At 44.5% G+C, this 25,121-nt stretch overlaps 1 protein-coding gene across 4 annotated transcripts in view; it reads right to left on the reverse strand.

Moving 5' to 3' along the window:
• CYFIP1 (cytoplasmic FMR1 interacting protein 1) overlaps positions 1 to 24,851 on the reverse strand; it is a 133,031-nt gene extending 108,180 nt beyond the window's left edge. Inside the window, exon 1 of one of the 4 annotated variants that reach the window (XM_048858992.2) lies at positions 24,610 to 24,851. The gene's annotated coding sequence lies outside the window, so the exon portion shown is untranslated. Of the gene's footprint in view, positions 1 to 23,586; positions 23,717 to 24,348; positions 24,490 to 24,605 lie in introns of those variants that run through there. The other 3 variants (XM_048858983.2, XM_048859007.2, XM_048858997.2) reach the window with 3 other exon arrangements.
• Between the last annotated feature and the right edge of the window lie 270 nt (positions 24,852 to 25,121).

The following is a 25,121-nucleotide window of genomic DNA, read 5'->3' on the forward strand; positions in this document are numbered from 1 at the left end:
GTGAAATTATACCGTTTCAAACGGGGTGTCTGATATTGCTATTTGGTTGTCACTACTTAAAGGCCAACTATTGAATCAGTAGCCAAAATAGAGCCTTAGCTGGATTCTCCATACAGTTTAGCTGGTTTAAAGCTACATACACAAGCTCCCTTACACTAGCATAAGGGGCTCCAGTATGATATGACAGTGAATCTCCAAGTATTTTGAAGTGACAAACCATCTCTCAGTAGCTAAGGTTGTGACTAGCTGTTTACTAAGCACAATTTTGAAACCACCATCTCACTCTGCCAAAACTACACCATTCCACCTAAAGCCTATTGTATGCCTACAGCTGCCTAAGGATATTTTGGGGGTGGATAGGAGGCCACGACATTCACAGGATATGACTTTTTTATAAAAATCACCTATGTTTCACTCTTTTTGTTTTTAAAGGCTGCTCCAAGAAACTTCAAAATTCGTTACATTCTTTTGTCCTCAGTGAGGCCTGGTGCTTTTTAATATTTCAGCTTATACAGTTATTTAATTTCCCCCCTCCCACCCCAAACCGCAAGTTCCCATATGAAAAATAATCTCTATCTGCAGGCTCTACCTTTAGAATATAGCTTCACCAGAACTCAGTAACAAGAGAGGGCTCAGAATGGCATGTGGAGAACAGTATGAGAAGCTGTAAGAAGGAAAGGCATCATTCTGATATAAAGCCAAGGTTTGGGAGCTACGCTTATTGCCACAACAGGTCTCCTAGCCTTCAGGCTCTCTCTACTTCAAATAGTGGGGACCCATCCATATTAAGTATCACACATCACTATTTTTAAGGTGTCTCAAAAAAACTAAGGAAATTCCCAAACAAAATATCTTAATTTACAACAATATTTTAGTCATTTAAAAAGCACACTTGAAACTCTGGAAATTCTGAGTTAAGCTTTAAAAGAAGCATAAATCAGAAAGCCAACAATTTAGATCGCTAGAGTGCAAACAACCTTCAAGTCAGGAAGTCCACAAATATTTAAAAGGGGTGCTGTCAAGGTTCCTTCCCCACTCTGAACTCTAGGGTACAGATGTGGGGACCTGCATGAAAAAAACCCTAAGCTTATTTTTACCAGCTTAGGTTAAAACTTCCCCAAGGTACAAACTATTTTACCTTTTGCCCTTGGACTTTATTGCTGCAACTACCAAGCGTCTAACAAATATATAACAGAGAAAGAGCCCGCTTGGAAAAGTCTTTCCCCCCAAAATCCTCCCAAACCGTACATCCCCTTTCCTGGGGAAGGCTTGATAAAAATCCTCACCAATTTGCATAGGTGAACACAGACCCAAACCCTTGGATCTTAAGAACAAGGAAAAAGCAATCAGGTTCTTAAAAGAAGAATTTTAATTGAAGAAAAGAGTAAAAGAATCACCTCTGTAAAATCAGGATGGTAAATACCTTACAGGGTAATCAGATTCAAAAACGTAGAGAATCCCTCTAGGCAAAACCTTAAGTTACAAAAAGACACAAAAACAGGAATATACATTCCATTCAGCACAACTTATTTTATCAGCCATTTAAACAAAACAGAATCTAACACATATCTAGCTAGATTACTTACTAAGTTCTAAGACTCCATTCCTTTTCTGTTACTGGCAAAAACAACACACAGACAGAGAGAACCTTTGTTTCTCCCCCCCTCCAGCTTTGAAAGTATCTTGTCTCCTCATTGGTCATTTTGGTCAGGTGCCAGCGAGGTTGTTAGGATATAGATATTCAGGCCTCTCTGTAAAGGCCTATACTCTAAGAATTTAGGTGTATTTTTATCACTTGGCTAGTTATAGAGGTATAAAAGAAAGAATCAAAATCACTGTATGCCGGTGTAAGGGCCTTCTCTTACTGTGACAGTCTGAGGCCCAGTTCTTAGGCTAAGATCTTTGGCTAAGCAGCAGAGGCAGCCATAAGCTGGGAAGCGAACGGTCACATCCTCACATTCCAAACTAGTCACACTGAAATAAGGTGCTATTGGAATGTTAGGAATACAATCCTGTCTTGATAATGCCTATCGCCTCCAGAGAAAGGGAAGTACCTAAAAGGTGTCAAAGGAAACTTAGTTCGATAGCATCCTGTCTGGCAAGAACTCACTTATCAATAGCTGGGATGTGAAATCCTCACTTCTGTATTGTCTTGTCATTATAGTTCCCACTTTGCTATTGTTTGTCTGTATAATCTCTGTCTGGTTCTGGGATTGTTCCTGTCTGCTGTATAATTAATTTTGCTGGGTGTAAACTAATTAAGGTGGTGGGATATAATTGGTTACGTAATCATGTTACAATATGTTAGGATTGGTTAGTTAAATTTCAGGAACATGATTGGTTAAGGTATAGCTAAGCAGAACTCAAGTTTTACTATATAGTCTGCAGTCAATCAGGAAGTGGATGGGTGTGTGGGTGGGAAATGGGAATGGGGGTAAGGACACTGGAATCATGTTTGACTAAGGGCAGGAATGGGAACAGGGACACAGGTGTAAGGCTCTGTGGTGTCAGAGCTGGGAAGGAGGATACTAAGGAAGGAAACTGGAATCATGCTTGCTGGAAGTTCACCCCAATAAACATCGAATTGTTTGCACCTTTGGACTTCGGGTATTGTTGCTCTCTGTTCATGCGAGAAGGACCAGGGAAGTAAGTGGGTGAAGGAATAAGCCCCCTAAGAGAGGTTATCTTAGCTTCTTAACCCTTTACAGGTGAAAGGGTTTTTCCTCTGGCCAGGAGGGATTTAAAGGTGTTTACCCTTCCCTTTATATTTATGACAGGTGCCAATGCAAATACCATCTTCCGGTGAAATATCACAGTACTCCACCTCAATAGCTACAGAATTGCACTAATTGCTGCTGTCAGTGCTCAGAAGGAGGGATTGGAAACGCTCACTCGCTGTAGGCCAGACAGAGTTTACAATGCAGCCTACAGCCGGTCCTGCTGCCCTGGAGAAGCCGGAGATGGAGACTGTGACTTACTGAGCTGCACTCTCTCTCTCTACTGTTCTGAAGAAGGAGTAAACTGCAACATGTATTGTATGCTCCCCAATATGCCAATATAACTTCATTGATAGGCATATTGCGGGGATGGGCAGAGAGAATCTAGTCTGCCAACTTGCACTAGAGGCAACGGTAGGTCTGCAAAGTTTGCTTCCCATCACATGCAGGAAGTGGTGGCATGGTATAAGAATAGCAGCATACTCATCTCCTTCTACTTTGCATAGCCATGCAGGACAGGGCATGATCTGGCTCTTTATAAGCAAGGCTTTAAAACTGACAAGAGACCCAGAAAGAAGAAATATGCATTGATAATTCACGAGGATGCGTGTGAACTCTGCCTCAGTAAACTTAAATATTTTGAGCTCCTTGAACACCACTTGTACATAAAATTACACTTTACATCAAACCAGAAGAGCCTCAGCAATCTTGATTTGAAAATAAAAATTAATTTTGTAACCCAAAGAAAAGTTTTATTGTATTAGGTCACTTGCAAATTTTCAACATGAATTCCAAAAACTTCATCCAAAATACTGTGCCTGAATATGAACTAATAATATATAGATAAAAAAATTTTTTTACAATATTATTTTCTATTTTGTGGAGGAGGAAAATGAGTGTTAGAGAGTTTAAATGTCATAAAATCAAAATTTTACATGCCCAGAAACATCTTTCACCATTCTGCTACAAATTGGACAACATTTTTAAAACTAGCCTGCAAGCATTTATTCATGTTCTTTTGTTCAAAATACGTTAAAGAGGAAATCAGTCTGCTTTTTAGAGAGTGTTTCCTGTAGGGTTAGTTTTCCTCTCTCCTGACATTGAGGAAAAGTGTCTCAAGCTCACCTGAATCAGAGTAACCGCAGACTGAATGCATATACCAAAATTATAATTACGTTACATTCAATTAATTCAAATGTAAATCTGCAAGCTATTTTTAAAAACAGTAATATCAAAGCTCACCAAGTTCCGGAGTAGGATGTAAAATAAGGGAGGTGCTGATGAGACTGGGAGGGAAAAGGCAATAGCCTTTATATAGTTCTTAATCAGAAAGGAGGAGATGCTTACTCCTTATGAGTTTGCTAAGTAGGTATGCACTTAAACCGATGTTTAAACGCTCAGCTGAATTCTGGGGCCTAAGAGCCCAGCGGCCCAATCCTGCTCTTATTGAAGTCATTGGGAATTTTGCCATTAACTCCCCTGGGAGCAGGCTCAGTCGAGGTAAGAGAGAAATTTGAGTTTATCGGAGAGAATACATTTTGATTTCATGCCAGCACATTAGTTTCAAACTTCTATTGCATTTGCTCATTGTTTTGGTGTTGTTGTTTATGGTTTGTTTGTTTTTTTACTGGCTTGTAAGAAACAAACCAGTTAAAGTATTTTCTATGAAGAATTAAAGTAACTTTGCATCATCCCACATGATGTTCCTTATCAAAGAAAATGGTTAAAAATCATAAGACTTTGACTGATCAGATAGGTCCTTGTAAGACAACAGCTACCAAGAGTTAATTTTTTTTCCAGCAAAAGCATAGTAGGGAGCTGATATTAACACCTAGTGTTCTTCCATGCAGTGGATTCTAGGATTTCTCTCAATTTTTCCCAATGAAAGAGGTTACTATAGCTCTATTTCAATTTAAAAGAAGCCAGTTTAATGTGAACAAACATTTTACATATCAGTTTAGATTAAACAGAATATGATTTAATTAAAAAAAATAAAACCTGTGTCATTCATTGTATTCAAAGTGCTTCACAAAACAGTAAAATAGTTATCTGGTTGTACAGACATTGTAGGCCAAATCCTGCAGCCTTTATGTGTTCATATACAATTCTCTCTCTCTCTCTCTGTGCCTTGGATGACAGAAGGTTTTATTGAGAGAGGAATATTCTGGTGTGTTCTTTTTGTGATTTGAGCCCTTCTTTGCTTCTGAGCAACAGATGTGCATAAATTGAAGCAGTACGGAAAAAATACTTTCAGGTCATTCACCAGTTTAGCTGATTAAAGTAAAAACAAAAACTAGAGAGCATGCAGCAGCTGCCAGGGCCTTTATGCAGCAGACTTGATACACAGTCAAGCCTTTTAAAACGGTAAGTTTACAATCATAGATCAAAACAAAAAAGACAAACAAAGTCTGATTACACCAGCTTGGTAGCATGGCAACAGCCAAAAGAACTGTCACATGATGGGAAACAATTAGCATGGCATTGGGCTAAGGAGGAGCTGCACTGTTCACCCTCTCTAGCTGCAGCAGAATGACCTAGCACTGGAGGAAACTTGCAGTAAGTGCTACAACAAGCAGGTACAAATCCACGGGGAGAGTGAACTGCGTGTGAAAAATACTGGGCGGAATTGGCAGCTCCAGAATGACACGCAAAATAAAGTGCTGAGTGCCCAACCACAATTACTTTTATTTTTAATGAAAAATGCTTCACCTGGCTGTCAGTCAGCTTTCTATATACTGTGGGTAAAACCGCATATCCTCTTGCGAGTGTGCGTTACACTACTGAAAACAATGTGGTTAACAATACCAGTAAACCCCCATTTGTTTTCAAACTTGTATTGGGACAGAAAAATCTTTACCAGACTAACCACACATATCTGTTGACATTTTTATTATTAGCAACACATGGAACAGCCATACTGCCTTGGGCTCTAAGGGCGAGGCAATGTCAGCGATTTCGGTGGGACCATTTAAGTGACCCAGAAGTGGTGTTAGCGATTCAGTACTGCTCTTTTCTCCCCACTCAGTACTGAGCCAATAACCCAGCACGGTATTAGGTGGCCACTGTGCTGCTAGAACTGATGCCACTTAGCTGAGGGGGCAAACTTATGTAACTGACCACTTGTGGTCCAAAGAGCCAATCAACACTTGTTGCAACAGTAATGGTGTTAAGCTCTGTCTGTCATACTCCTTGCAGCTCCAACTGCATACAATATTCTTCTTCACTTCCTATCTAGAACTATGGCGAGCTGCTGACCGACTATTTTCCACCCCACGGATGGCTGCATTTCAGTAAAGGATATGTGAGCTCTATAAAACACTCTATAAAACACATTCCGGATGTAAAGTCCTCTAAAAAAAATGTAAATTTGTCCATGTTGGAAGCACTTTCTGGTAGACAGAGAATAAGAGGTTTGGTTTTATTTAGAATAGTTGTCATCATAAGTTGAGTAAAAAAAAGTTAAATGTCCATTTAACAATTAAAAATGAATGTATGCACCACAGGCTTACACTGCAGAAAATATAAAGAGACAAAGATTAAGATTTATCTTGCATAATCCAAAGGTGTAACCTGAACATTCCTTATATAGCTTTATGTGCCAAAATATAAATCACAGTAACAGTGAAATTCTCAGCTGTTTTGGAAGGATGCAACCCACTCTGAAGTCAGCAGCTGTCTCCAGAGTCAATATGGTCAGAAGCCAATTCTCATATAAATAATTCTATATTATTCAGAGCACCCCTAGGAGATGTCTTCATCTCAGTGGTCCTTGCTACAATAGATCCCTTACTACCAAGTTTAGAAATTTTCACAGAAAGGCAATCCCAGTCTCACACTAACTCTCCACTGCAACCCCTGGACAAATCATTACCTCTGTGCCTCAGTTTCCCGGTATGTAAAATGGGAATACGAATGCTTTTCTATCAGAAAGTGCTATTGTGAGGATTACTATTCTATAATACTTTGTAGTCAAAGCTGTCCTAAGTACAATTGCACAGCAGTTTCTGTACTGCATTAGCTACAGCAAAGGTTCCCAATTTATGGGGAGCAAAAGGGGGTACCAGACCACCTCTACAGGGTCACACAGTTTTCCCTTGGGAAATTACTTACCAGCTTCACCCTTATGTTCTCTGCAGCACCCCTATGTGGTACTATACAGCATCGCTCACTGAAGTGTCTACAGAAATGGGTTTTAACCTTTTTTCATTTGCGGATCCCTACAAATTTCAAAAGGAGGTGTGGACTTCTTTGGAAATCTTAAACAGTCTGCGGAGCCCCGGATGTCTGTGGATCACAGGTTGAAAACCACTGGTCTATAGCAACAGGCTGGTAGCAAGGCAAGCAGAAAGAAGAACAGTCCCAAACAGAAATAGTAGGGAAGAAACAGACCCAGCAGATTGTGGGGACAGCTGTGGGAGACACACAGCAGGAGAAAAGAGAAGGGAGATTAAGAGGACCAAGAAGAGAGAAAAGATGAGACTACTGGGAGAAAATATGGTGGGGGGGGGGAAGAAAAGAGATATGCAACATGTGTCAGGATATGACAAAAGCCAATATTGGGAGTAAGGTGAAAGGGCTCTCAAGAAGATATGGGAACAACTAAACTAGAATGAGGCAATTTATGGCTAAGCCTCTGTGTAGCTGTATCAATTAAACTCTGTTCTGGCCTTTTCTCTCTTCCATTTTAACACCACGTGCATTTTACTACAGACGTGCCACATATTGTAGTGGTTTTGTCATGTGCACCAATGAGGATTAAGAGAAAACTAACATTCATTTTCTCTTGTGATCCATCTCAGAATGTGAACCCAGATCTCCAAGAATTAAAAATAGCTAGAGCACCAACTCAAGCCTACTCAGCCCTTTTCTCGAAATCAGAAAAATGAGACTTCACTTGAGCTATGAGCGTTAGATGCACACAACAGAATCAATCTCGGCCATAAGGAACACCAGTGCTACTCTGTAAAATCTTGAAACAAAAAACACCACCACCACCACCACCACAAAGGAAGCTGTGTTTCTGAAAGCCAAGCTGTAGTGACAGGGTTTACCCTTACTCAGTCACGTGCATGTGATTTCTTTGGACCCGCTCAGTCTTTTCAGAGTTCAGATCCCAGCATTCCACTCAGATGTTTTTTTATTCACTGGAGAGGGAGGGGAAATGCATTTGTTTTCTATTTTAAAATAAAAATGCCATATTTAAAATTAAGACTCCTTTACTGGATACCAATTGGTCCCCTTGGTTTTACAATCAATATGCTGTATTTTTCTCTCCATTGTGAGCAGTCAGTCAGCATTCATTTCAAACTATACAATTATGCCATGGCCATGCAGCACTAGGCCAGCAGCAAAGTCATTAAAATTCCCAGAGACAGCTTGACACATTCTCCAATTGGGGGAGTTAACATCAACATGCTAGTAGCGCTTGGGGCTCATCAAAACAGGTATAACTGCGGGCTGCTAGCACAGTTGTCTGGCATGGTTAGTGCAATATCTAACTTCCAACAGGTTTTAAAAAATTACTAGTGTAGATGGACAAAATGCTTCTAATAATATGTTATAGAACAGCATTGTACGGTTATTTCAATGTCCCTTAGCCGTATATTTTTATGGCTAGTTTACATGGGAGAATATGTTAAAACACGGACTCCACTAAATGAGCAATACAGCCAGCATTATACTAGTAGCATAGCTAGGCCCTTAGCAGAGAAAGCTAACGGGAAAGTAGTTGTCTTTGGTCCTTTTACTTTTATCGAAAAAAATATGATATAGACTCAGAGAACGTTCCTAGTCAGTGGCTCTATTTATGGTAATGTCTGATAGGCATAATAAAGTGGCATAACATCACTGCAATTTGCTGCATTTTACATAACATTTTAAAAAAACTGGGTTCATCATACTTACCTTGTTCTTATTTAATGCATGCAAAAGTCTAGCTAAAAGCCCTTATTACCCTTTTAGACATTGTAACTAAGGCTATGTCTACACTAGTACTTTTGTCTGTAAAATTTAGTTGGTCAAGAGTGTAAAAAAAAAACAAACCCACCCCGACCAAAATACATTGTTTTACCAAGAGAAGCACCAGTATGGAAAGGCTATGTCAGCGGGAGACGCTGTCCTGCTGACATAGCTATCACTGCTCGTTGTGGGGTGGTTTAATTATGCCAACAGGAGAGCTCTCTCCCATCGGCATAGAGCAGCTACACGGGAGACCCTATAGCAGCACAGTTGCAGTAATACAGCTATGCTGCTATAAGGTCTGTAGAGTAGAGACAGCCTTAAATTATGAAGAGATTATAGGAAGAACATAGATCAATTGTAGGCTTGCAGCAGGGAACACCACTGTCAAGACAGAAATGTCCTGAAGAAATATTTTCGTGGTGTCATAAGCACAGTGTCTTAGGTTATTAAATATTTAGGACAAGAGCCTGGAAAGACTCACACGTGCTTACCTTTATGTACTGTGAGTAAGCCCACTGACTTCTTTGAAGGATTGGAGCCTCACTGTGTAACATTTATGCAGTTTAACTTTTGCACTTTACACCTCTACCCCGGTATAACGTGAATTTGGATATAATGCGGTAAAGCAGAGCTCCGGGGAACGGGGCTGCTTTACCTCGTTATATCTGAATTTGTGTTACCGCAAGCGGTTCCTCTGCGCCCCCCCACTTATTTGCTGCGCCCCCACCCCAGCTCACCTCCACTCCACCTCTCCCACGAGTGCGCCACAGCTCCGCCTCTCCTCCCTCCCAGGCTTGCCACACCACTGCGGCGTGCTCGTGGGAGGAGGCAGAGCGGAGGTGAGCTGGGGTGGGGGGCACAGAGGAACCGCTCCCCACTCCAGCTCACCTCCGCCTCCTCCCCTGAGCGCGCCGCCGCCGCTCCACTTCTCCCTCCACTTCTTTCCAGGCTTCCCACACCAAACAGCTGATTGGCACGGCAATCCTGGAAGGAAGGGAGGGAGGGAGACGGGGGGAGAAGTGGAGCGGCGGTGGCGCACTCAGGGGAGGAGGTGGAGGCGAGCTGGGGTGGGGAGCGGTTCCTCCCACTACCCCAATATAACGCGGTCTCACCTATAAGACAGTAAGATTTTTTTGGCTCCCGAGGACCGCATTATATCAGGGTAGAGGTGTATTTAACTTGGACTATATTTAGTGACATTCAATTATTGAATGTGCGTACTAGCATAATGCTGCAGTACTGGGTTTGCAAACGGCAGGAAAAAACAAAATGTTTTTACTAAAAACTGACAGCATCATTTGAATATTATTTTTATTCACAAGAATATTCAGTGTGGTAATATTGCAATTGGTCCTAGAAAGGTGTTCAGTTCAATCAAATAGGATTTTTTCCCCTTGATATGGGAGAGCTTAGTTAGAATGCATTCAATGCAACATTTCCTCATCCTTTCCACAATACTTTTGGTACTCTGCAAGAATGTCTATTCACACAGTGCAGCCAAGAAGATAGGAGCATCATCATTGCCAGGAGGCATTGGAACTGGGTTGGCCATGTGCTTCGGATGGAAACTGATTCCATCACCAAAATAGCAATAAGATGGACACCCAAAGGCAAGTGAAAACATGGCAAAGAGCTGTGGAAACTGAGCTGAAAAACCTGGGGCACAGCTGGAGAACCACTGAAAGACTTGCCAGAAACAGGAGTGGAGGAGCTTTGTCACTACACCAAATGCCAGAGGCGTAATGGGAACATGATGATGATGATGCACGATTGTCAGCTTCACTCTCTTTAACTAGGAAAGCCTTGGCAACTTAATTGAAGAGGCACCAGCAAATCACGAAAGACGAGATAAATGTAGTTTCAAGTCTTACACTAGCTCTCTACAGTTGTTCTCTGAACAATGTTTGTTGTTTTAATAAATGCATTTTCCATGCCTCTCTTTTAAGTTTAAGTGTCTCTCTCTTTGTTGCTGTGTGGAAGAGCCACACAAATAGGGGAAAGGGACTAATAGGGGAGCTTTCAAAGGTACTGTCAAATGCACAAGTCAAAGTACAAAACAAAGAATTATTTTTGCTAGTCTCTTAAGTGTCATTATCAACAGCAGCAGGTAAAAAAATTCAAAAAAGTGAAGTTTTAAGTTGACAGTATCCTTTTAATTGCTAATGTGTTTAGTCTTTTTATTTTTTTAGTAAAAAGAAAAGGAGGACTTGTGGCACCTTAGAGACTAACACATTTATTTGAGCATAAGCTGTAGCTCACGAAAGCTTATGCTGTAATAAATTTGTTAGCCTCTAAGGTGCACAAGTCCTCCTGTTCTTTTTTGCGGATACAGACCAACACGGCTGCTACTCTGAAACCTATTTTTTTAGGTATCATCAATACCATGTCGGGGACAAGATGATATATCTGAGAAACCCAGGTAAGTAGTTCCCTTCCTAAAGTCACTGGGGAAGGCTTTGGCTCATGAAGACTTTATAAAAGCACATCTAGTTTACAGTTTAAGACAGGAAGAGAATCTTTTGCTGTTGCAGAAGGCAGCTGACTAATTTGAGCAAAGATCTAATACAGTTCACACATTTTAAGTTTCCATCCCTTACTGAACCACCCAACAGATGCTATCTGCAGAAACACACCCACACACATATTTAACAGAATCATAAAAGTTAGAGATGGAAAAAGACCTATCAGATCAAGCCCTCATCAGAGCAGGATGATGGTACTCTGATTTTTCTGGGTTGCTCTTTGGGGATAAATGCTTGCAACAGTCAAGCCTCAGTAATTAAATTACCAGTTTATTGAACAACCAACCAACCAATCCCAATAAAATAAAAACAAAAATCCCAAGCAATACATCCAGAGAGCCCTTGCCAGGATATGCCTGAGACACTCATGAGCAGAGAGCCTGGTTCAAGGAGTTTCAGGACTTTCTGAGCCCTGGTCGGGCTATTGTAGCACTTTGTTACTCCCCTATCAGCCATTGCTTCAGAACAGAGAAAATAGTACATTAGCATCCTGTGCACCTGTAGTAGCGCTGTTCTACAAAACTTATCCTTTGTACAGAGAAACTTCCTTGGACCCTCAGGAATATTTAGGAATAGCTATTGCACTTTAATACAGATTAGGGTGTGAATTTAATTTTCAATAGTGGGCAGTTGGTCTAACCTTCAACAGAAAGGTTAGACCAAAGATCCCCATACAGAAGAAGATGGACAGACACCTGGTAAGCTAGACATGTGTATAGCTTATTTATTGTTTTAAGATCTGTTTTCTCTGAAATTCTTTTGTTCTAAATAAATAACACTTGTTTTAAGAAGACTGTCTGGTCAATGGATTGCCACGGGTAATAGCTCCCGGAGGGAACAGAACTGCAGGTACTGAACCTAAGGCTGACCTGCTGAGCTTCATCATGGTTAGTACCGGGGACTGTAGCCCAAGTCCTGGTCTAAGAATGGAAGAATTACATGATTCCACATTGAGAGAGGTGACAGCTTGAGACCTGGAAGGAAGGGGGGGGGGGGGGAGGACAGTTACCTACCTTTCTGTATCTGCTATTCTTCGAGATGTGCTGCAGACATCCATTCCACTGTAAATGTGTGTGTGCCTCGTGCACAACTGTTGGAGAACTTTTTCCCTTGGTAGTACCCATCGCCATTTTGCAGATGTCTATGATAGGTACTTACGCCAAGAAAGTTGCACACGTTGCCTGCGCTGTACTAGAATGCACCAATCCTCCAGCTGCTGGGGTTATATTAGCCAAATGGTAGTATAAAGGAATGTACAGAGAGATCTGGGATGAAATCTTCTGTATGGATACTGATTTGCCTTTCCCTCTGTCCACAATTGCAACGAACAACTGAGTTGAAGCTCTGAAGCGCTTGATACGGTCCAGATAAAAAGTGAGACCATTCTGAGATCCAGTGAATGTAGCCTCTCCTCTTTCCTCTGAGCATGAGGCTTCAGAAAGAAAGTTAGCAAATAGATTGCCTGGTCAAGAGAAAAATTTGGGTGAAGATGGAGATAAACCTTATCCCTATGGAAAAGTGTATAGGGAAAGCCTGATAGCAGGGCTTTTAACTCTCCAACCCTTCTAGCAAGGGTAATGGCCACTAGAAATGCTACTTTAATGGAGAGGTACAGCAGAGAACAAGATGTAAGTGGTTCAAAGGGTGGACCCATCAATTTAGCTAGGACCCAATTCAGATCCCAGGGAGGGATGAGATCAAGCACATGAAGATACAACCTGACCTAACCCTTTAGGAATCTGGTCACGATGGGGTTAGGGGAAAAAAAGGATCTACCATCTACCGAAATGTGAAAGGCTGAAACAACTGCCAGATGCACTCTAGTAGACCTAATGAACAAACTCTGTTTTAGGTAAAGGAGCTAGTTCAGTACAAGGCTCAAGGGTGCACACTCCGGAGATACGCCTTTCTGATGGGACCAAATGGAGAAGTGCTTCCACTTACCCAAGTAACTACTCCTAGCTAAGGGGTTTCTGTTATTCAAAAGCACTTTTTGAATGTCCTTTGAACAAGATCTCTCAAATGCTGTCAACAATAAAGCATTCATGCTGTCAGAAGGGGGGCTCAGAGATTGGGATGGAGCAGCCTACCTTAGCCCTGGGAGATGATGTCCAGATCCAACGGGAGAGAGAGTGGCAACTTGATTGACAAGGCTAGTAGGGGTCAAGTACCAGTGTTGATGAGGCAATGCTGCTGCTATAAGGATGAGGTGAGCATTGATATTGTCTGACCTTGAACAAAATCCTGAGTAGCAATGGGATTAGAGTCAAGGCGTACAGAAGGGAATTCTTCCAAGAGGAGAGAAAGGCATCTGTCGGTAAGCCTGGGCAGAGAACTCCCCAGGAACAAAACAGAAAATGTCATCAGTTGGCTTTTGTTGCAAGCAGATCCACTTGGGGAGTCCCCCAGAGCTCGAAGATAGATTTGGCCCCATCTGGGCATAATGACCACTCGTGGTGATCGAAGAACAACCTGCTCAGCTGATCTGCTACCATGTTCTGTTTCCCTGGAAGGTAAGCAGCTGTGAGATTAATCAAGTTGTTTACACAAAAGTCCAAGAGGCAAATTGCCTCCTGGCATAGCTGGGTCGACTGCACTCCTCCCTGTCTGTTTACGTAAAACATAGTCACAGAGCTGTGTGTTAGAATTAATAAATTCTTTCCTACTATTTGGGGGAGGGAGGTCAAGCAGGTGAAATGAACCACTGTGAACGCTCTGACATCTGTATGGATCTTTAGATCTTGAGACGACCCGAGATCTTGTGTCTGCAGAGATCCCAGATGAGCTCCGCAATCCAGCAACGATGCATCTGTGACTAGAGTGAGGGGTGGTAGTGGAGGAACAAAGAGGACCCCCATGCAAATTTTCAGAGGATTCATCCACCAATCCAGAGATGACAAAACCAACACTGGCACTCAAACCATCCTGTCCAAATACAGACAACTTAGGACATACACCTAAGCTAGCCATGCCTGTAGCCTTCTGAGCTGGAGCTTGGCATAATGGACTACCTAGGTACACACTGCCATGTGACCAAGAAGCCTGAGGCAGCTGCGTGCCATGGTGAAAGGGTATGCTTTCAAACTGCAGTACTAGGTCCCATAATATTTCGAACCTGGATTGAGATAGTGAGGCCTAAGGTCTAAGACTGCCCTAATGAACTCTACTCTCTGTACTGTTTTTAGGATTGATTTGTCTTGATTTACTAGAAGTTCTACTGTCAAAAGTGGACCGGATTGTCGATACACTGGCTAACGCTTGGGCCTCAGACCGACCTCCAATCGTAGAGTGATCCAGGTACAGGAACACATGGACTCCTAATTTTTGTAGATGCACCGCCACCAAGGTCATGCATTTTGTGAACACCCGAGGAGCGGCTGAAAGACTGAATCAAAGTACCACAAACAGGTAATGGAACCCATTCACCACAAATCTGAGAACCTTCCAATGGTTGTGGTTTATCACAACATGGACGTAAGCATCCTTTAAGTTGAGGGCACCGTAACAGTCCCGTGTTCCAGGGACAGATAGGGTAACCATGAGGAATTTTATTTTCTTCAGGAACTTGTTCAAACCTCTTAGATCTAAAATAGGCCTGAGACCCCATTATGTTTTGGAAATGAGGAAATAATGGGAATAGAAGCCATTCCTTCCGAAGCACAATGGGATTTCCTCTACAGTGGCAAACTGAAGAAGAGATTGGACTTCCTGTTGGAGGACAATCTCACGAGAATGGTCCCTGAAGAGGGATGAAGGAAGGAAGGCTTGGGGATTGGGCGTGAGAACTGAACTGGAGAGCATATCCCAGTTTCACGATGCTTAAGGCCCAGCAGTCTGATGTTACATGGCCCTAAGCATTCAGGAAGTGGCATGGGAGAATGGTAAACAAATGCTGGGGAACACATGGAACTACAGTAACTGTACTACTGTCATCAACAAACCCACCAAAATGCCTGTTTGGACACAGCGGCTGGACAGGATGAGCCCACTGATGCTGAAGAGGAGGATGGTGGTGGTTGCCTCCCTGCCCTTTTTCCTTGGTGGATCTTGGGATCTGGTAGGTAATCCTTGGTGCCTGTATGGCTGCTGTGAAGAAACTGTTTTCTTTTAGTTGCTGGGGTATCCTTAAGATGAATCGTCAACTGTCTTGTGTAAAAACAGGGTGGGACCTTCAAAAGGGAGGTCCTGGATAGCCTGTCGAACCCCTAAGGGCAGCCCAGACAACTGCAAACACGAACACCTCTTCATAGCAATACCTGACACCATTATTCAAGCAGCCAAGTCTGTGCTATACAAGCTGTCCTGGCGACCAGCTTACCCTCTTCAGCCATCACCGCAAACATTTGTCTGCAGTCCTCTGGTAACTTGTCTTTAAATTGTATAATGTCTCCCAGAGGGTAAAGTCATATTGACTCAGGAGTGCCTGTTGGTTTGAAATCCTAAACTGCAGGCTTCCTGAAGAATAAAGCTTGCCACCAAACAGATCTACCCTCCGAGTCTGCCTTTTGGCATGGACGCTTGTTGTCCCTGCCTCTCACACTCATTGGCAGCTGCCACCACCAGAGAAGAGAGGGAGGGGAGTAAAAATGTTGATACCCCTTAAAGGGGCAAAGTATCTCCTTTTAGCTCATTTCACTGTGCATGGCAAGGAGGACATTGTCAGCCACAGGGCCTTGACTGGCTCCATGATGGCTTCATGAATTGGTAGAGCCACCCTGGCCAGAGTGGCCAATACCAGGATGTCTACCAACCTGTGAGAACTCTCACACCTCCTCTGCCTTAATGTCAAGTATAGAGGCCACTTTTATTTTTTTTTTTTTGAAAGGTCTTGATGAGCTCTGTAGTCCTCTGGTGGTGGTGAGACACTTGATTGCTCAACAGCCTCATCTGGTTACAAGGAGGAGGATGCAGCAGGCATCTGAGGTGGTGGTTGGTCTGTATCTTGCAGCAGAGACGGTGCCCGAGTGGCTTCTGACTTCACAGTACTGGACTCCGTACTGGGTACCTGTGAGCGATGCTCTTGGTGATGACAGCAGCAGTATGCTCTCCAGGACAGTGAGCAAATGGGGTAAGGAAAAGTCCTATCCGGAAGGCAAACACCCCATAGAGCCCAGAACGGCCACTGGTATGGGCCGCTACAATGCATCCTTGCCTGGACCATTGTCTCTTAGACGGAAGCCAGCATTGAGACTGCTACACGGTCCATAGTCCCCAAGACGCTGAGGCAGGTATGTTTCCCATCCTGGACGGGATATAGACCACCTCACCTATGAATCTGATGAAGACAAACCCAATGCCTCTGAAAACGGCAGGGCAGAACCAGCTGAGAATGGTGAGAGACAGCCAGACCCCGGAGATGGCAAAACCAAGGACATCATCTGCGGCTTGCCTCTCAATTGCACCAGTTTTTGTGGCCTTCTGGTGGGTAAAGATCCTGCAGGCTCTTGATGCGGTGAGCCAGACACCGTAGGCATCGGTACCAGCTGTATACCTTCCCGTGCTGCTGGCAATACCAGTACTGAGAGGCTAAGCAAGTCTCTTGGGGCTGCATAAGCCTCCAGAGTGGTTGGGAGCGGCAGCAACTGATGACTCCGTAAAGGTCTTTCAGGGGATGGCCTCAACAGACTTGGCACAGTTCCAGAGGCAGCGATCCCTTCTGGGGAGTGAGTGCTCTAGGGAGAGTGTCCCCTCGAACATTTCAGAGACTCTGCCTCTACTGTGCAGTGGTACCAATATACTTGATCGAGGTACCAAACGCGAAGCAGACCTAAGTCTTCTCTTTGATACCAACAAATGGGACCCAGAAGCCACAAACATCTGTGGTGCAGCACTCCACACCAAAGCTGATGTGCTCAGGGTGCTTTCCCCACGTGCTGACTCTAGTGAAGACAAAAGGCTGCCTGCACAAGCAAGAATTTGAGCATCACCACTCTTTTTTTCAGCAGGGCTTGAATTCTTTACATGTGTGACATCTGTCACTAGCGTGGGATTCTCCTAGACATTTTAAGTATGTTGGGTGTGGGTCACTAACCAGCATATGCTTAGCGCAAGCCTGGTAGGACTCAAATCCTAGCAAGCAAGGAATCATTTTGGTACTGATCCCCAGTACAAAAATGGGGAAAGATGGCCTAACACAAAAACAATCACTAAAACTAGCTAAAATAGCTACAACTAACTAAATGTTTACAGTAGCAGGATATATAAACAATAGGATCACCATGCATGCCGTTTTGGCCAGGACAGTCCCTTTCTTAAGCCCTGTTCCAGCCGTCCCAACTTTTTTTCGCAAAAGTGCTTTTTTAGCACTTTTGTCAGAGAAGTGGGATGTGGAGGAACGTGCAAAGGGGTGAGCGGCAATGCCAGCCCCACGCAGGGAGGGAGGTAGGCTTGGGTAGGGGGCAGGCTGGGCTCGGACAAGCAGCAACGCCAGCCCCCCCTCAAGCAGGGGGCAGACAGCGCTTGGGTGAGCAGCGATGCCAGCCCCATGCTGGGAGGCAGGGGACAGGGCTCGGGAGAGCAGAGACGCCAAACCTGGGGTGGGGGGCAGGGCTCAGGCCAGCAAAGGCTTGGGGGGCGGGGGGAGAGAGACTCCTCAGGCTACCTCCACACGGTGTCCCATTTTGCCTTTGGGAAATACGGTCACCCTAATATACAAGGATTGAGGGAAGTACTTGTCACAAGTCTGAAGTCGCTCTGACATGCTTCACTGGAGGTAAGAAGGAACCGAGGAGCATCAGGGGCCGCTCCGCCCTCTTATACCAGCATGCAATAGCATGTAGCGACAATGAGCACTTGAGCCACCCTGGTGGGTATCACTGAGGGAAAAAGTTCTTTGTCTAACTGTGCATGAGGTGCGCACCCACCTACAGTGGAACAGACATCTTCAAGCACTCAAAGAATAACTCTCAGAAATCAGGAGGAGTCAAAGGTGCAGGTAACCAAGTAACGATCACACTTGTCTCTTTAAGGTTGCTTTATATTATTGTCCTGTCCTCCTTTACAATTCCTCACAACTTAGTAGCATTTGATAATTTTATTAATGTACTGTTAACTCCTTCTTTTAAGTAATTAAAGATGTTAACATTTTTCTTATAACCTTCTTCCTGTAGAGGGAAACCCTTCTCTCCTCCAAACAGAAATTGTATTTATCTGAATTTATAGAAATATATCTATAGATGTCCATCCTATGGCCTGGGTATCTATCCCCTAGGTTAAAATGCACACAATAGTATAGAAGGACTGCCCCAACCATGAATATAATCATACCAACCCTCAGTCCAGTTGCTCCTGAAGTGCAGGAAAGAGAAAAGCTGGGCTTTATGGGCTTGCCCGGAAGATTAACAAATCCATATCTGGCACATAAGTTGGGTAAGCGACTTTCCAAAACAGAGGATCTCTCACAGACCATGCCCTGCCAGCAGCCCACTCCTATACTGAGGGGTCTCCAGCTTGAGCATCTTTGCTCATCTCAACTGTTTCAGTATGTCACAGGGAGAGGGGAAATCTCTCCAGCTCCAAACCCTATTATCACATAAGAGAAGAGGCCAGCTGGGATCCCTCATGGTGGCAGCAGCAGACAGGAAGAATGAAGCAACTCAAATCCAGAAGCAATGGGGAAGAAGAAGCTGCTCTTGGGCTGCCTGCAGTTGAGGAATGTGGAAGAGTAAAGAAGATTTTCCACCCCCAAAACCGTTCATTTACAGAAAATTAAGACAAGCAATCTCACCCCAAAGATACTCCCCTGTAATGAAGGGAGAGAGCAAGTGTCCCCAAAACACAAGCAACAAAGGCAATTTGATAAATGATAGATAGTGATACATGAACTCTATCCTTTTTTGAAGGTGGTGGGGGCCTCCAAGCAGAAACAACCCTCTCCCAAATATGCTGGACCACCAAGGATGTCCAGAAAGAGGAAACAAAACTATAAAGAATTTAATCTGCTTGATCATACTGGTTAGCTGCGTGTAACAGTTTCAAAATCCCACTTTTTCCAGTACGCTGAGGTTTACACGGTTCAGACTTCCCTAAAACATGGAGCTATCTGGAGAAATGACCTTTTCTGCTATTTACAAATATTTCTGTAAACTCAATTTTTATAGACAGACAGATACATAAAATTAGTGGAAAAGAGCAAACAGCATATAGAGAAGCCATAGATATTGAGGAAATCTTTAGATTTGTGTTAGGAAAATACTTTTGTTTAGTAAAACAATGTAAGATATGACCACCACAAATTAACTGCAATACTTTGTCGTGCCTGAACATGGTAGGAACTAGTGTTTCAGGTTCCGTGCCCTAATCTACAGGAAGTTGTAAAAGCAGTTCTTCAGCCTGAGTGACGCTAGATGTTTAATCCAGGTTAATACAAAGATAGGAGGATGGCAGAAATCTAATTTTTCATCATGCAGTAATTAAGCTGTAGCGTCAGTATGGAAAAAAAATGAGTGATTTGGTTAATTATTTAAAATTTAGAGGATACCTTTGACTACAGTTAAATGACAGAGGCAATACACAAACAATACCCAAAGTTATCCACTGAATGGGCGTATACCATAAATGTTTATCTTCTGTGTTATATGGAACAAGGGCTTGAAATGTGTTAAGCCCTGGATTCGGAGAGGTGCCTTTTGCTGTTGCTGTGAAAATTCACCCAGACACTGGCTATTCATAAGCCTCTGAAAATGACAATTTGCACATGCCCTGTAAAGCTTGTCACAGACTCGCTGCTAAAATCTAGCAACATTCCATCTGCACTGAGCATGTTCCCATGCTCACTGGCCCACTATCTGCACTACGCACGCTCCCAGGCACCACCATATTTGAACTTTAGATGGCATACGGACACAGGCCTAGTACCAGCATTCCCACCTCCACCCATTTTGGCACAGAGGCTGTCATGCTGGAATGGAAGCCAGGAAGAGACTACAAGTTCTAGTCAGAGATGGAAATAGAACCCAGTCTCTATTATGGCAGACCCAAGTCCAATAAACCACTCTGTCTTTCTGAAAGAATGTGCCAAATTTATGTGCTTGGCTGTGCTGTCTGTCACCACTAGACCCTACTCCCCTCCAGAGTGAGGAACAGAACCCATGACTCTCGATTCCCACAACTCCCTAGCTGTTTTGCAAATAGCAATATAAGCCAAAGGCAATGCGTATTGCGTGTCACACAGACCTTTACTGGCTGGTCCACATAAAAAATGCAGTGGTGAAGGTTTGTGCCATGGATCTCATGGTCCTAGGTTCAAACCCTGATGATGATCCATGCACAGGGTCAGCATGGTTCCACATAAAGAAACTTTTGTTTTTTTCTGTTTGCTTTAATAAAACCTAGGAACTTACATGCAAATAACTACATTCAAAGGGCAATAAGGTCGCAAAGTCAACCACTCAAAAGTCAGAAAATGCAAGAATTAACTTTACCCATGCAACCTTTAAAAAAATCAACTCAAAGAGTGTTATGGTTTAGCCCAGCTTAACAGGTACAGTCACATAATATTTAGATAAAATCCTCATATTTCAATAAGGTCAATATAAATTTTCAAACAAACCTTAGACAATTACATGGGAAAATAGTGGAAAATCATAATAAAGTCAGCAGGGCTCTACACAGGCACAGGGGTTAACCTGCACAGCTGGTAGGATCATGGTCTTAGTTACTCTCAGTATAGTTCTCGGTACTTTTTTGTTGACATATCCGTTTTTATCTTGAATTGCATTTTATTTTATTTTTATTTAGTGTTTATATTTTTGTGAACCTTTGTATTTTTAGATTACAATAGAGAAGACTCCACAAGTCCAATCATATCACCCATTACAGCAACTTATTTAACCTCAGTTTATTTTGGGGTTTTTATAAACCACCTTCCTGCTACATTCTGTACATTGCAGATTTTTTTTAACTTTAATTTGCAGTATTCATGTCAGAATTCTCTCTTACTAGAAAAAAAACCTGATCAGATTAACACAAAATCCTTCTGCCCTACCCCAACATTCTACAATTTGCATTTTTTAAACAAATCCCACTCCCTGTGAACTGCATCAACATGAGTCTTTTTACACCAGTTAAACTTCACAGACAAATTACTCAGGACAACACTTTTTAAAGAATCATTTTAGAAGAGGCAAGCTGTAACACCATGTTTAGATGCCAAAACAGCTTTTGAAAAGTGGCAGAATTTGAGTCGGACTAGTCCATGAGTTGGAATGCTGATGTAAGGAGTAAACAACTGTTCAAATCATAGCTATTCGATCTGAGCATGACCATTTTTAAACATATGTAATAATATGGCCCAGAAAGCACAAATAAGTTTCAACAAAGTATTATTACAAATTCCAATTTCAGAAGTACACAAATTAAAAATGGTACATGGATAAACCCTTTCAATATATAGTTCATTACAATTATACATTTTGGCAAACAAATATTAGTGTACAGCGAGACCAGCAGCAAGGACTAGAAACTCCAATAGGCAACTCCATTTCTTATATGATTACTGTAAGTATTTCCAGGGCTTCTAGTAAAAATTTGTTTGGCCTTATATTTAAATGCCACGGCATCCATTTAAAAAAAAAAATTTTTTTGGCCCTCTGGGTGGTCTCTTAAGACAGGTTCACTGTATGTCATAAAGCATGAACTGCTTGTAGTATGCTTCCATGATATAAAGTGCAACATATCTGAATGCTTTTCAAACCCATTAGCAAATACTGCAGGGCTAAAAACAAAGGCGATGTGTCTTACTAAAACATACTGGCTGTTGACAGACTTGTTGCACCACTAGAAAGACTTTCCAATAGATTTAAGTCCATTTAAATGTTCAGAAAGTCATGCTGAGCAAATAGATTAAATGTTGTCGGATCACCACAATGTCCTCCGGTGGATGACGTATTTATTTATATTCTCCATTACAACAGAGAGGCAACATTATATTAATTGGAGAAGAATCAACTTCCTCAAAGGTCTTGCTCTGGATAATATTTTTATTTAAACACACATTGGCCTTTACCCCCTTTCATCTGCAAATCTATGTAATTCTTCATAGGTTTTTTATTTTTAATCTAATTTTCTATTATACTCTGTATATATAACACAAGCAGCATAGTCCTAACAACGTTTCAATGACAAACCAGTGTGTGCACTAGATATGGCAGGGGTGGGCAAACTTTTTGGCCCGAGGGCCACATCTTGGTATGAAAAATTGTATGGTGGGAAATGAATGCTCACGAAATTAGGGTTGGGGTGCAGGAGAGGGATCAGGGCTAGGGCTGGGGCAGGGGGTTGGGGCATGGGAGGGGGTCAGGGGTGCAGGCTCCAGGCGGCGCTTACCTCAAGCAGTTCCTGGAAGCAGAAGCATGTTCCCTGTCCAGCTCCTATATGGAGGTGCGACCAGGCGGCTCTGCATGCTGCCATGTCCACAGGCACTGCCCCCGCAGCTCCCATTAGCCACAGTTCCCGACCAATGGGAGCTATGGGGGTGGCAGTTGGGGTGGGAGCAGCACGCTCAGCCCCCTGTCTGCCTCTAAGCGTACGAGCCAGAGTGGGGACATGTTGCTGCTTCCGGGAACCTTGGCATGCACGCGCAGAGTGACCTCAGACCCTGCTCCCTGGCTGGAGCATGGGAGCAGGGCAAGCCCCAAACCCCGCTCCCCGGCAGGAGCTCGAGGGCCAGTTTAAACCGGCTGGAGGGCTGGATGTGGCCCCCGGGCCATAGTTTGCCCACCCCTGAGATATGGGGACAAGCATTAAAACAAAACATACACACACACGTGAGAATAGACTAAATTGCTTCAAGCAATAAAATAGAAGTATTTTTATATACATTCAAGCCCTGATCCTGTAATGGCCTGAATGCTACCAATTGCAGGATTGGGACCTGAAATTGCTCATCATTTCCCCTCAAGTCTACAGTACTTACTTCTGTTATTTCACCTCTATCCTGTCTTCACATACAGTTTATTAGCAAGGACCGTAGTTACACAGTACATAAGCATGTGATTGGAGCACTTTGGGCACTACTGCAGTCTAATTAATAAACAACAATATAGTACAATATGATGCATACTAAAGCATTCAATAATTTCAGGATAACAAGATCGAGCAGTAACCATAACCCTCAGTTTGTTGAGGTTAGCAGTGCATGCAGTTAAGTCATCGGAAATCCCTGTTTTCCTTCACTTCCTTAATGGTGGGACACAGGGATATACATTTAGTACAAAAGACCCTGATTCTGACTGAGGCCCTTAGATCAGCCTTTTTCAAACTTCGGGTCATGATCCAGTACTGGGTCGCGGCATGTCAGGCACTGGGTCACTCTAGTCACTACCGGCGACCGAGACATTAAAAGTCCTGTCGGTGGTGCTGCCCAGCTAAGGCAGGCTAGTGCCTACCTGTTTTGACACCGCGCTGCGCCCCAGAAGCAGCCAGCTGTGCGTGCAGCTTCTAGGCAGGGGGGCCAGGGGGCTCCACGCACTGCCCCCACTCTGAGCGTCGGCTCCGCTCTTCCGAAGGGGTGGGTGCCTGTGGGCGAGAGTCACGTGCCTCCGTCTAGGAGCTGGACTTGCTGCTGGCCGCTTCCAGGGCGCAGTGCCGTCCGCGGTGCCAGGACAGGCGGGAAGCCTGCCTCTGCACCCCGGCTGTGCTGCTGACCGGGAGCCGCCAGAGGTAAATCTGTGCCCCAACCCCATGCCCAATCCCCTGCCCCAGCCCTGAGCCCCCCCAAACCTGGAACCCCTTCCTGCACCCCAAACCCCTCATCCCTGGCCCCACCCCAGAACCTGTACCCCCAGCCCAGAGCTCTGACCCCCTCCCGCACCCCAACCCCTTGCCCCAGCCCAGAGCGCCCTCCCACACCCTGAACCCCTCATCCCCAGCGCTGTTGAGTCACGGGCATCAACAATTTTCTTCAACTGGGTCCCCAGACAAAAAAGTTTGAAAACCACTGCCTTAGATGCTACCATACTATAAATAAACTGTGCTAGAGCTTCAATTCTGCATCCCCGCGGCAATGCGCCCCCCACTCCCACTTGCCATCCGACTGGGCAAAGCACCCCCCCACGCGCCTCGTTGGGAGTTCCTCGTTTAGCCCTCGCATGGTGCTGGGCGCTGCACAAGACACAGAATCAAGCCAGTCCCGGCACGGAGGTACATACTTGCAGCGCTGAGGGAGTCGCTGGGCGGGGAGGGAAGCAGGCGAAGGCTGCGGCCAGAGATGGGCCCAGCCCCAGAACAAACCCTCCGGGGCCAGCCAAGCGGGAGCTCGGGGGAAGCTGGGCTCCGGGGGCGGCTGGGCGGGAGGGAGAAGAGGAGCAGCCCCCCCAGACCTGCTGCGCGCCCCAGCGGGCTCCGTGCGGGCAGGGCGCAGCCCCAGCGCGGGGCAAGGGGCGGGAACAAGGGAAGTTTCTCTCACCCACTTGTAGCAGGAGACTCTCGGGGTCGCCGCTTCTCTGCCGCCCCAGCTGCTCGGGCGGGGTGTTGCCGGGGGCTCGGCGCCCTCCGGGGCTCGGCTCCCCGCCGCTGCGGGTTATTGTTGCCGGGGCGGCTTCTCTCCCCGGGCCGCGCTGGGCTTGGAGTTTCCTGCCTGAGTCACTCGCCCAACAGGGAGCCGCGCAGGGAAACACCCTTCCTGCCGCTCCAGCGGCTCCTCCTCCTCCTCCCGCTGCCCCCGGCAGCTTCCCGGCCCTGCCTCCCCGCGGGCAGCCGGGCTCCTCCTACCCCGGCGGACACGCAGGAGCCGGGGCTGGCCGCCTCTGCGGCGGAGCGACAGCATTGATCTGCCCGCGGGCTGGATTGCAGCAGGGGCGCTCCCGGCCGGCCAGCGGGGTCACAGTCCCCCGCCAAAGTCCCACCGCGGGAGAGCAGGAGGCGGTGCGAAAAATGGGGATCTTACTATACCACTGATGTGGACTAATGGTAATACACTCAG

Source organism: Caretta caretta, chromosome 1, assembly GCF_965140235.1.
Source record: "Caretta caretta isolate rCarCar2 chromosome 1, rCarCar1.hap1, whole genome shotgun sequence".
Taxonomy (NCBI): Eukaryota; Metazoa; Chordata; order Testudines; family Cheloniidae; genus Caretta; species Caretta caretta.